We start from the raw sequence: 12,391 nt of genomic DNA on the forward strand, positions 1-12,391 counted from the left end.
CCAGGGAATTCGAGAAAACAGTGCCACTTGCAGGTGTAAAGTCCAGCAGCTGTAGTTCCTGAACAGAAAGCTGAGGAGCGCTCTCGAGGACAGAACTTCACTGCGAGCGCCGGCATCCAAGCCCAGGGCTGCTTACACAGAAGACTGCCAGGCCAAAGGGTGGCTGCTCTGGGTGAAGCCTCAGGCCCTCCCCGAGCCCAGGAGACATGAGTGGAATATGAGAGGGTGTCAGGAGGTCATGGAGAAGACACACAGGGCAGCTTTCCTCTTCCCTTTCCCTTTCTTCTCAAGCTCTTAAGTCTACAGGTGCCCTCTCCTAGCCTCAACGATGACCTCACCATGTCTTCGTTCAACAGCGAGGTCTTCCTCCAATTCTCTTTCCTTCAGCTCAGAATATCTTCTGCCTTTTCATTCTCAAAGCGATGCGCCATGATGTGTCCCTCCACATGTGTTCCTCTCCCCCTTCTGGGGCATTGCTCCATCCTTTTTCATACCCAATTGTTCCTCCTGGTTTAAAACTTTTAAAATTATTTTTATCCTGGAACAAAAAAAAATATCTCTGATACTATTCAGCTTTTCTTTACCACCCAGAGCTGTAAAGAGAGTGCTTTAACCTCACTACCCTTGACCTTGACCACATGCTTGCACTGCCCTCCTTCCTTGCAGTCCAGCTTTGATCACATGGGGCTTTCCTGGGAGATGCTGTGTAACATAACAGAAGGGGGTGAGATTTGGGCTCAGTCCTTGGGTCAGCCATGTACTATCTGAACCTTGCTTTCTTCATATCATCTGTTATGAGTGTCAAATGAGCTAGTAAATAAGGAAGACCACCCCCCCAAACACACACACACACACACACACACACACACAGAGAAACACTATACTGATGTTAGTGTCACCAAAACTGTTGTCACAGAGATGACCAATGACATCTTGATCACTGGATTCAATGGCCTCTTCTCAGTTCTCAATCTCCCAATTTCTTGGCTACGTTCCAATTTACTGATCTTGTCCTCCTTAGTGGAACTCTTTATTTCCATGATTTTCTCTTCATTTGTTTCTAGGAAACTAACATCTGCAATCCAGTTTCCTCTCTGGATCCTCTTTTTGCCCTTAACAGCAGCATGCCCCTAAGTGCTCTTCTCTTTTCTGCTGTTATTTCTTCATTTCGAAGTGAAGGAGTAATTTGTCTCCCAAGGGTCCAACTATCTCCAATGGCATAACTAGCTCAGACTTCTCTCCTGAGCTCTGGTCCCAAGTTTGCAACTCTGCTAGATTTCCCCCTCTGGTTTGAAAAATCAATGCATCTTTGTAGAGCCTCTGACAAAGCACTTTGAAAAGGCTAGACACTGAATGGGTATTGACCAGCCCCGCAAAGGAGTGCACTTACCGTCAGGGCCCCCCCAAAGTGCCAGTTGGAGAGAACAATCCCTTTTATATAAACTTCATGTTGTAAATTCAAGTAGATGGCATAGGCCCTTGAATATCGTTAAGGCATTTTATGGATTGACAATTCCCCCATCTCTCTAGGTTCTACATTCTTCATTCTTGAAGGAGTCTGTGACCAAACCTTGTAAGCTAATCGCCTGGGTCCTTCTCAAAGCCTCCTTGATGGGTAAACAATGTGTTCACCAAAGAGTAATGGTATCAATTTTTATCAAAAGCCATTTTCCTGGCTGGAACCAAAGAAAACCCCCATCTGGTCCATCTGGCCCAGATAGTTTGTCCTTCTGGAAAATCCTGAATTACATAAAACTGTAAAAATACATTCCTTGCCCTAGCCAGTGTGGCAAAGTTGGTTGGATGATGTCCCATGCACTGAATGGTTTGATTATGGGTCAGGGCACATGCCCAGATTGTGGGCTCGATCCCCAGTCGGGGGCATGAAGGAGGCAGCGGAGCGAAATTTCGCTCTCACATCGTGATGTTTCTCTCCCTCTCCCTTCCTCTCCCTGTAAAAATTTCAATTAAAAAATCTTTTAAAAAATTACATTCTTTATATCACAGAAAATGTATATAATCTTCCCATGCTTACCCCCTCCTGGGCTCTCTGATTTATATTAGTAGTAGATGTGTAATGTTAGTTTTGTTTTCTTGTTTCCCTATTTTCTATCAGTCTGTAAGTGCCATGAGGCCAGGGACTCTGCATTTCTCATTTTTATACTCTCAACACCATGCCTTGTCCATCCATCCCTATACATATACAGACATATTAAATTGCACTTGTTAAATTAAGTAGAAAATGCCTATGTTGGTCAAACAGGAGTTTCCACTTTAATGGAGGATCAGGCGTGGTGCCTCTTGCATTGAATTGCGGGGTGTGCTACCCATATAGCATTTGGTATGTAGTTGTAGCTGAAGGTAGCAACCCCTGATCCTCAGCCTATAACTCCAACATAGCTCCCCACTCCCAGCAGTTTGGTTGCCTGACCCCTAAACATTGACCAGGACCCATTCCCTACTTGCGCCTTGGTGTGGCGAGGTGGCTGAGAACCCGTGGTGTGCTGGAGGCAGCTCGCGCAGGCCAGCGGGAATTCATTGTACGCATCTCTGACCAATTCTGTGTTCAGCAATATCATGTTGGCAGCTTGACATTGGCAACGTGGCCATATTTACACCATGGAAACTGGCAAACACTGCAAATCAGGGCTTTCATTTCCCCCAGAGAGCAGGCTGTAAAACATTTACCAGCACACGCTGCTGCCAACACTCTTTCTATTTATCTCTTGGCATGGTTGGCTTCTTCTAATCCATACATTTCAGCTCAAATATCATCTCTTCAGAGAGACCTTTTCATCCAGAGTTATCCCCTCCCCTGTCACTTTCTATTATATCATCCACCCTTTCCTTCAGAGCGCTTATGTCAGTCTGTAACTACCTTGTGCGTGTATTTCATGTACTGGCCTATTGTTCATCTTCCTCACGAAAAATCTTGTCCTGCCTTGTCTTGCTTACTGCTACATGCCCAGCATCTAGTGCAGGCCCAGACTCAGAGCTGGTGCTCAAGAAATATGTTCCTGATGAATGAATACAAAGGACGAATTGTTCCAACGGCTCCAACATCAGGCAAAGCGCGGCTGTCTGTGGAACTGTGTGTGCCTCCCAATGCACTGTAAGTGTTTCAGTGGTGTTTGTCATTGCATTCCCGGGGCCCGGCACAGTGCCCACATCAGAGGAGATGCTCCTTTGCCGGGGTCCAACCCCAGCAGGTCCAGGGGTCCCCAAAGGTGTGGACGGAGTCGGCGAAGAAGGAATGACACGGAGACAGCGTTCAGTTGATCAGCAGCCTAGCCAGGATCTCCAGCCAAGTTCTAGTCTCGATCTCCAGAGAGGTTCTGCTTCAGATCTCCAGCCAGGTTCAGTCACCAGGTTCTAGTCAGGTTCTCTTGCCATGTTCTATAGTCAGGTTCAGTCCAGGGTCTATTGCCATGTTCTCTCCAGCGAAGTTCTTCTGTCTGTAGGTTCTGTGTAGGCTCTGTCTGTAGGTTCTCTCTTCTAAGTCCTGTCTCCTGAGTTCTGTCTCTTGCTGTCTTGTTGCATCTGTATTTATACCAGTTGATTCCAATCCTATCAATCTCTATTACAAAGGTTAGGGCGTTTCTTATCTCCATTCCAGGGAGTAAAGATTATGTAGCTTAAGCATGATTGTTCGTAGTTAAAGTGATTAATTACCCGCCTTGCACTTAGTTGAGGGGTTTTATCCCCTCCCTAACTTCAGGGGAAAATCCCTACCTGGGGATTCAACCTTTCTAGGAGAGGTGACCTTGGTTAAAACACAGTGCCAAGAAGGTGAGCAAAGATATTAAGAACCGTATGCCATATATGCCAGGTCCCTTGAAACAGCAAGGATGGACCGGCTCCCGGCACTCCTTCCAGTTTCAGGATGAATCAATTGGTAAAATTTGGGTCCATCAGTTCATTTAGGTTTCCTTGTAACAGCCCAGAGAATTCATCCCTTTGCCTTCATCCACCACATAGCACTATTGTTTCTTCTGAGAACTAAAAACCACCAGGATTGCTGAAAAGATGGGGGTGGCATCGATTTATCTCATCCAACCTGTATTTTCTTTTTGGGCTGGGTCACAACAATTCATTATGTCACCCTTAGGCAAGCCACCAAGTGCGATGAGAGAGGCCACGGCCCCGTCTCTCCCGGAGGCTGCAGCAAAGATAGCTTTCCGTGCATGGCTGAATAGCTGAGCCACCTCTGCCCCAGCCTCCTGGAGAAGGCAATAGAAGTTTTCTAAATGTTTTCCTGCCACGCGAATCACTGAATTATGCATGAGGCCAAACCCAGGCAACAGCAACTGTGGTGGGACGGAGAGGCAGGGTTCCTGCAGAAAGGAACGTGAAGCCTTGCCTGCTTCCTCCTGGCGAAGGGTCCCCTCGGTTGCTAATGAGCGCTCTGTCAGCCCACAGCGTCACTAGGTGATTGCCGCCTCTGGCAGTGACACAATCCTGGTGGTGATGGGTGTTCTTTTCTCCTATGATGCTGCACTGACCACTCTCAAGCAAGCCTCTTGGACACCTCAAATCCATGTCACCCGCACCTGCCCGGGCATTGACACGCAAGATGAAAGAAGATGCATATGCATGACTTGCCTCGAAGGCAGGAGAGGCCAGGACTTGGTGAGCTTAATGGTAACACATCTTTGGATGGACAGTGCCACAAATGCTGCTGTCACCATCTTCCCACGCACTGTAGGGTCGTGCCACCCACCAAAGGCAAGTGGAGCCACCCCCAGTGGGGACATGGGAATGGCCGTCTTTGGGTCAGCACTGGCCTCTGGATGGGTTTTCTGCTTGTCCTAGTTCCTCTTCTCCTATGGGCAGCAGTGCTCTGGGCTCCAGGCACTTCCAATACCTCTACGCACCCAAAGCTGTTATCGCTTGAAAATCGGGAGATTTCATATTTTAAAAGAACATGGATTCCTAGTTTCTTTTGATCAATTAGGAGATTTGACAACAATTCCCACTTGGCAGTAACCAGCTGGAGCTGAGTGACTGCTACTCTCCAGTTCCGACCTCGAGAGTTTGGTGAATGCAGGCTCATCACCCTGCCTTCCAGAGGCATTTGAACTTGCTCCCTAAGGCTCTATGTGGAGCTCAAGATGCCCTACCTCTCCCGAAGCCTTGAAGAAAGGATTTCAGGACCAACACGCATCTAAGGTAGATGCCCTCCTTGGCAGGCACCCAATGTAGCATTTAGTATCATTGACCGAAGTGCCCCCCACCAGCCGGGGGAGCCTGCCCTCACCTGGCTGCAGCTGAGCTGGAGCCGGCCTGGGGAAGGCTTCTGTGTAGGAGCATAAAGATGAAAGAGCCCTTCAGGTCATCAGCTACCAGACACCCACCACTCAGCTTTCTCCTTCTTTTTCTTGTCTACATTTTTTCGCTTTGTTGCATTTGAATGCAGATGATACAAAATGATATTCCTTCTGTGGCTGTGTGTGCGGGAATGCACGGGAGTGCGCAGGAGCGCTTATGATCCTAAATGCAGCCACCCGCCCAGGACCCAGGAGCTCCAGAGCGCGCAGTCTGGCTCTTACAGGGAAGCTGCCTTTGATATCGCATTTGTTGGCTGTGCTCCTCGCAGAGCTCAGCGCTGTTTGACCCATTTCCCACAGCAGACGGAGGAGCAGGAGAGGCAGGCTGGGAGAGGGAAGGCCATTCCCTCAAACAGCCCTGGAATGGTTGGAGGAGAGCGCTCCTAGGGCATGTGGGAGGTGCTGCCACCCTCTGGCTGGGTGTAGCATCACACCTACTGAGCCAAGTTGACACCTGTGGCCTCCCAACCTCTGAAGTTTAGAGTCTAATAAACCAATCAGCCTGAAATTCCAGAATTGCAGGTGAGTCTGAACGGACTTGGCTTTAATTTGGGTCCTTAGACAAATGTGCTTTCTCTGCTTCTGCTTTTCTTTCATAAGAAAAGTCTCTTGGGCAAACCAAGAGCCCACCTCCCTAACCCCACACACTCCTCCAGCCCCCCATCCGGCCTAGGCCTAGGAGAGACCCAGCAAGTGTCATGGCTGAGTCGGCCTCTTCCTCCTAGATACTCAGCCTACACATGACAAAGATCTCGGCAAAATGCTGGTGATCAGAAATTTGCTCTTCATAGACACAAAGGAGTGGGTGCACGGGTCCCCAGTAATGAGAGTCTCCATGCATTAGCATATATTTTCTCCAGAGGGAAGCTATCAGAGTAAGTCCCTAAAAGCAATTCGTTCTATTTACAGCTTTTCTGAAGCCCCGAAAGGGAATCATTTCAGAGCACTGCAGACACCACACTGAAAATAGGGGAAAACATTCAATTTGGAAACAATTTTACCTCGATTTATCTTTTTTTTCCATTTGAGTCAGCCCACTGCTTCTGCTCCTTCCTCTCCATGCCTCCTCCGGAGTTACAATGGCAGGAATGGAGCTGTAACCCCGAAGTGTGGCCAGGGAGGACAAGAAGAAAGAACGCCCCCCGTCTCTCCTCCTGGGGACACCTCATTCGCAGGCCCAGGGAGGCTGCAGAGGGAGCCCAGAGCAGGCTGCAGCGCTATCAGGGCAACACAGATCACTCCCCACTAGGTACCTGCAGCTCTTTAGAACAGTGACAATACAAATGTCATGTCCTATGAGCCGGTCCTCTGGGCTAATCATAAGATGTTGTAACCCTGTCAATAGCAAGAGAAAGGGCCGAGAAACCATCCCTTTGATTACATAGACGCCCAGGTATCTAGTGCAGGGAGGCTCGGGCACTTGAGAGCAGGGAGCAGGCCTGTGTCTCCACCAGGCATGGGCAGACCTGCGGCCAGGGCTGGGGATGTAGTGAATGCCACGGTACCCACAGCCATGTTCCCAACAAGAAACAAGCAGAATCAATAAACGTTCAAATGCGTTCCTGCTTCGGAAAGAAGTTAAGAAGCAGAGAAAAGCCACTCCAAGCGAGGGTTGTCAATCCACTGCCCGTGGGCTCAGGAGACAGGCGTCTCCTTCCTGCGTTGGTCAGGGGCCTCTCAGGCTCAGGGCCCCTGCTGTGAAATGTAGGTGATGGCACTAGTCCTCTCGCTCCATGAGCTTCTTGGGAGAATGGAATGAAAACGCGTGACTTTCCGGTCAAACCGCAATCCTGTTAAAACAGGAAGCCTGTCTGCGAAACTGAGATATGGCGAGCTGCTGCGACTGGAGGGGTCGGGCGCAGGGCTCATGTCACCTACCTACTCGGGCCTTCCTTGCCCGCAGAGTGGCTTCTGAGGCCTGGGAAGGCGAACGTAACACAAATGCGGAAAAGTTTGAACCTGAGTAGATGTTATCCATGGTCGTACCACCTGGCTGTCAGTGGAGGTGTCTGTAGGAATTGAGAGCAGGGAGAGATCAAGGTGGGCGCAAGTGTTCAAGTCGCGGTAGGACACGCGCTGATCCCTAAAGAATGGCAGAGGGTCGGGGAGGGCCTGAGGTGAGCTGCGTGCAGGTGAGGCTGGTGGAGGGGCGGGGCTGGGGCTGGGACTTCCCAGGCGGTCCGCAGGAGCCCCTGGCCGGCCTGGGGCGGCAGCCCGGCTTCGCTGCCTGACTGTTGGGTAAATCCATTGCCTTGCACAGTCCTTGTTTGCCGGAGTCGAATTTCCCCCATCGAGGACAATCCTTGGCTGACTCGAGCCGAATTACCGCGTCCTGCCCTCCCTGCACTGAGCGCGCGGTGGGTCGTGTCCCGGCCTCCTGGGAGCGGCTCTGGGAAGTCTGTTGACTCAGTTCAGGTCGCCCTACCCGCGGAGCATGCGCACTCCTGTGCCTGGGGGAGGCGGTCCGGCCCGCCTTCTCCACGCTGTCCCTTGGGTGCCCAGGGACGCTTGACCTTCCCATCATCGCAGAACAGCTCGTTGTCTCGTCTTCTTGGAAATGCTGGACAGACAGCAGCACATGCCCGGGCCTAAAAGCAAAATAATGAGATAAAATGAAAGCCCCCAATTTCCCAGCCGCTTGTCCTTGGTCCGGTGTGGCGCACAGCAGGGCATGCATTATTCAGAGCTGGGGGCGGGGGGGGGGGGGGGAGGTGCGAGGGGGAGACTGCGTTACCCCAGGCAGTGTCCGTTCCTCAGGCCGATCTGGAGGCCTGGCTGGGGTGCAGCCGGCTGCCCTGCCCCGGAGCCGGTGGGTGCTGTGGGTGAGGAGGGTCCAGATTTGGCACTAGATCCAATGACTTCATCAACGTGGCTTGTGTCTATGGCCCAGTCGTGGGAAAGACCACCTCCGTGAGCCCCATCTGGGAGGGCGGGGCGTCCTGTAGGGCAGGGCGGACGGAGGGGCAGCAGGAAGATGAAGGAGCATACACTCAGGATGGAGGGCTGGGCTGCACTGAAGTCCCCCCGGATGAGGCTCAGACCGCGAGTGCTCACACACGGAACCGAGGAGCACAGACGGCTCCGACACGAGACGCTGTGTACGGATCGGTGTGGGGGACGGAGGGGCTCAGGGCCCACGCGGCGGACCGCACTGCTGTCCAGACTTTCATTCCTTTCCCTGCCATTATGCCCCCTTGCCTGTTTACCTGGGACGGTTACCTGTAGAAAACAGCATGTACCTTAGCCCCGCCCCACCCTGGACTCACTGGGACCCATGGGATGTTGGGCAGTCCCAAGGCTGTAACAGGCGAGGCTGTCTGGCCAGCCCTCTGGCGTTCTCCTGCTTGGCTCCCTCTCCTGTCAGGACAGCAGGTCCCCCATCCAGGGCTGCCCTTCCAGCCGTGGTCCCCAATGAGGAGACACACGGAGCATGCCCACAACTGCCAACATGCTCTGCGAGCAAGAAATACCTGCTGCGGTTATAGCCACCGAGACTGTAGGAGCTGCTTGTTGCCATAGCAAAGCTGGCTAATGTGGTTAGTGTCAATCACTGATGAGGGCATTAATCACGGCTGCTTTGAGTTAAGCTTTTTTAAACTTGACTTGTTTTTTTAATTGATTGTTGTCATCTTCACTTGGGGTGAATAGCATTGATAAATAAGAGGCGTTGTTTGCTTTAATGAACCCACGGAAGAATGTTGTTGATTTTTACAGAATCCACATGCTAGAACTTGACAAGTGCTGTGGCTGGGCTTCTAACTAGAGTTCCTCTTCTTCATGGCTAACTAGATCTGGACGTAATGTGCAGTTAGTTGTCCATGTTTCTCCCTGAACCTGTTGGTAACACACTCTCACCACCCTCCCCGAGAATCCTACCTGCTTTGTGCAGACAGCTCTCCTTCAACTTTGAGTCAGTGAACACTACGCAAGCCCTTCCTACATCCAGGATCCTGGAGAGTATGCCCATGACCTCATTGGGTCCTCCCAACAATTCTTTAATAATACGTGAGATTGTTGCTAGAGATTGAATGTATCCCCCAAATTCATATTTTGAAAGCTAATCACTACTGTGATGGTGGTAGGAGCTGGGGTCTTTGGGGGTGAGTAGGTCATGAGGGTGGAGCTCCCTTGAGTGGGTTTAGTGCCCTATGGGAGAGCCCCCAGCGCCTCACATGAGACATAATGAAAAGATGGCCATCGGTGAATCAGAAAGCAAGTTCTCACCAGGCACCAGACAGCTGGCACCTTGATCTTGAACTTCCCAGCCTTCAGGACCGTAAGAAATGCATTCCTGCTGTTTCCAAGCCTCCCGGTCTATGGTATTCTGTGGCAGCAGCCCGAGTGGACTGAGAAGATTGTTAAGTACCTTGTGAGGAAAGCAAGAGTCCAAAGGGCTTGCCAAGGGCACAAAGCTGGTAAGGAGCAGGCCCAGCTCGGAAGCCATGCTCCTTCATTCTGGGCCCAGGACTCCCTCTCTGGCTCTGTGTCAGGCTACCATCTAGGACCTAATGTGCCAGGATACCAGGGGCCTGGGCTCATGGGCAGAAGATAGGACCCTTTACACTTTATACTTTTATATTACAATTTATACTCTTTCCCCAGACATACATGTATTCATATTATATTCCTAGAATGAAAAGCCCGGAAACCTCTGAACTCTAAAGAGGTAGCCCACCTTTTTGGAGAGACCTCTGTGTCCTCTTTGAAGTGTTAGTTGAATTAAAAGCAGCTCCCTCACCCTCGCTGGTTTCTCAGTGGTTGTTGTGTCAGCCCATGGACCTAAGGGCCAAGGGTTCGATTCCCAGTCAAGGGCACATACCTTGGCTGCAGGTTCTCCAGCCCTGACTGGAGGGCGAGCAGAAGTCAACCAATTGATGTTCTCTCTCAGGTCGATGTTTCTCTCTCCCTCTTTCTTCTCCCTCTCTTCCACTCTCTCTAGAAATCAATGGAAAAGATATCCTCCAGTGAAAATAAAAAAAATAGATATGTCTGCAGGAGAGCTGGTCTCCAAGGTGGCTGCAGTCTTTGAAGAGCATTTCCGCTGTCAGTTCTCTGCACTAGTAAGTAGCAATAGTGTCCCCTTGTTAACCATAACAACAACAAAAATATTAATAATTGATTAATAGCTTCAGCGTCAATAAGAATTTACAAAATGCTTCATGTAAATTGTCTGTCTGCTGCCTGAGGCCTCCACCAGCCACCGGAGTTTACCTGTCACCACTGCTGGCTGCCCTCCGTCTGTGATTGGCTGACCCAGGAGTGATGAGGCTGAATCACTCGGACTGGCTGCAAACAGGCAGAGGCAGCAGGCAGGCAACAGCGAGCTGAGCCGTTCGAAGGCAGAGGTGTGGTTCTTGCATCCCATTCTCATTTCAAAAGGTTGAGAGTCCATGAGCCCGGAGAGAGCATTGGATGGAAAAATCTACCCGTACAAACAGCAGAGGCCTGGGTATTAGAGGGTCCCCTCGGTGAGCTGGTGAGGCTTCCTCCTGCCTCGGCACCAAGTCAGAGGGCAGAGCAGCATTGCTCTGAGAAAAGCACAGAGGTTGTACCTCCCACACCAGTCCTGTCCGAAGACCCGCTCCAGCCCCTCTTAGATATGAACCAGTTTCGGGGGTCCCGGGGGGCCAGGCCTGGCAGGATCTCATGTGCCTGGCAAGTCACCTCATGCCTTTTCTGCCTCCGGAAAGAACAGCCCCTCCATGGCCTGGGAAGCCCGCAGCCTCTGAGGAGACCCTTCCTGTTCCTTGTACCTTCAATTGACTGGATTTGCCTAGTGACCCGGCTCCTCATAGGATATGGGGACAAAAGATAGTAGTTCACAGTTTGCCTCTATTCCGCTCTCATGCAATTTCAGCTCCCAGACAGCAGCTCTGTGGGACCCACTGCTTTCTCCCCAGCAGGTGAATTATAAACACATGTCCTTAAGGGCAAGGGTGTCCCAGCAAGAGGGTGTGATGGCTCAACACACCTCCACTTCTATCACTAAAAAGAAGGATCCAACGCAGCCGTGGTGGAGGCAACATCTCCCTGCAAGGGGCCAGCATGCTCCATGGAAGTCTGATCTCAGGTCCCCAGGGAGGGAAGGCTTTGGGAATGGACTTGGCCGTGGCCAGATCTCCCTACTTGGTGCAGAGGAGAGACAGACAGGGGCCATCGGGACTTTCTGAGTCACACCTGCGGCCTGGAATGCTTCCCTCCAGTCATGCAAGCAGCTAAAGAAGTCCTGGGTCTGTTGGCTGCATGCAGAGCTCCTCATCCTGTTGGAGACTCTCTGGCTTTGGAAATGGGGGAAAGGGGCTCCCTTTCCCCCCATGCCTGGGAGCCCCGCTTCCCCCCCATGCCTGGGAGGCCCCTTTCCTCACCATGGCTGGGAGCCCACCTTCCCCCATGCCAGGGAGCACCCTTTCCTCCCCATGGGTGGGAGCCCCCTTTCCCCCATGCCTGGGAGCCCCCTTTCCTCCATGCCTGGGAGCCCCCTTCACCCCATGCCTGGGAGCCCCCTTTCCCCCATACCTGGGAGCCCCCTTTCCTCCATGCCTGGGAGCCCCCTACCCCCCCATACCTGGGAGCCCCCTTTCCCCCATGCCTGGGAGCCCTCTTTCCCCCATTCCTGGGAGACCCCTTTCCCCCATACCTGGGAGACCCCTTTCCCCCATACCTGGGAGACCCCTTTCCCCCATGCCTGGGAGCCCCCTTTCCCCCATGCCTGGGAGCCCCCTTCTCCCCCATACCTGGGAGCCCCCTTTCCCACCATGCCTGGGAGCCCCCTTTCTTCCATGCCTGGGAGCCCCTTTTCCCCCATTCCTGGGAGCCCCCTTTCCCCCCATGCCTGTGAGCCCCCTTTCTTCCATACCTGGAGCCCCCTTTCCCCCATGCCTGGGAGCCCCCTTTCTTCCATGCCTGGGAGCCCCCTTCCCCCCATGCCTGGGAGCCCCCTTCCCCCCCATGCCTGGGAGCCCACTTCCCCCCATGCCTGGGAGCCCCCTTCCCCCCATTCCTGGGAGCCCCCCTTCCCCCATTCCTGGGAGCCCCCTTTCCCCCATGCCTGGGAGCCCCCTTTC

Source organism: Myotis daubentonii, chromosome 9 (genome assembly GCF_963259705.1).
Source record: "Myotis daubentonii chromosome 9, mMyoDau2.1, whole genome shotgun sequence".
NCBI lineage: Eukaryota > Metazoa > Chordata > Mammalia > Chiroptera > Vespertilionidae > Myotis > Myotis daubentonii.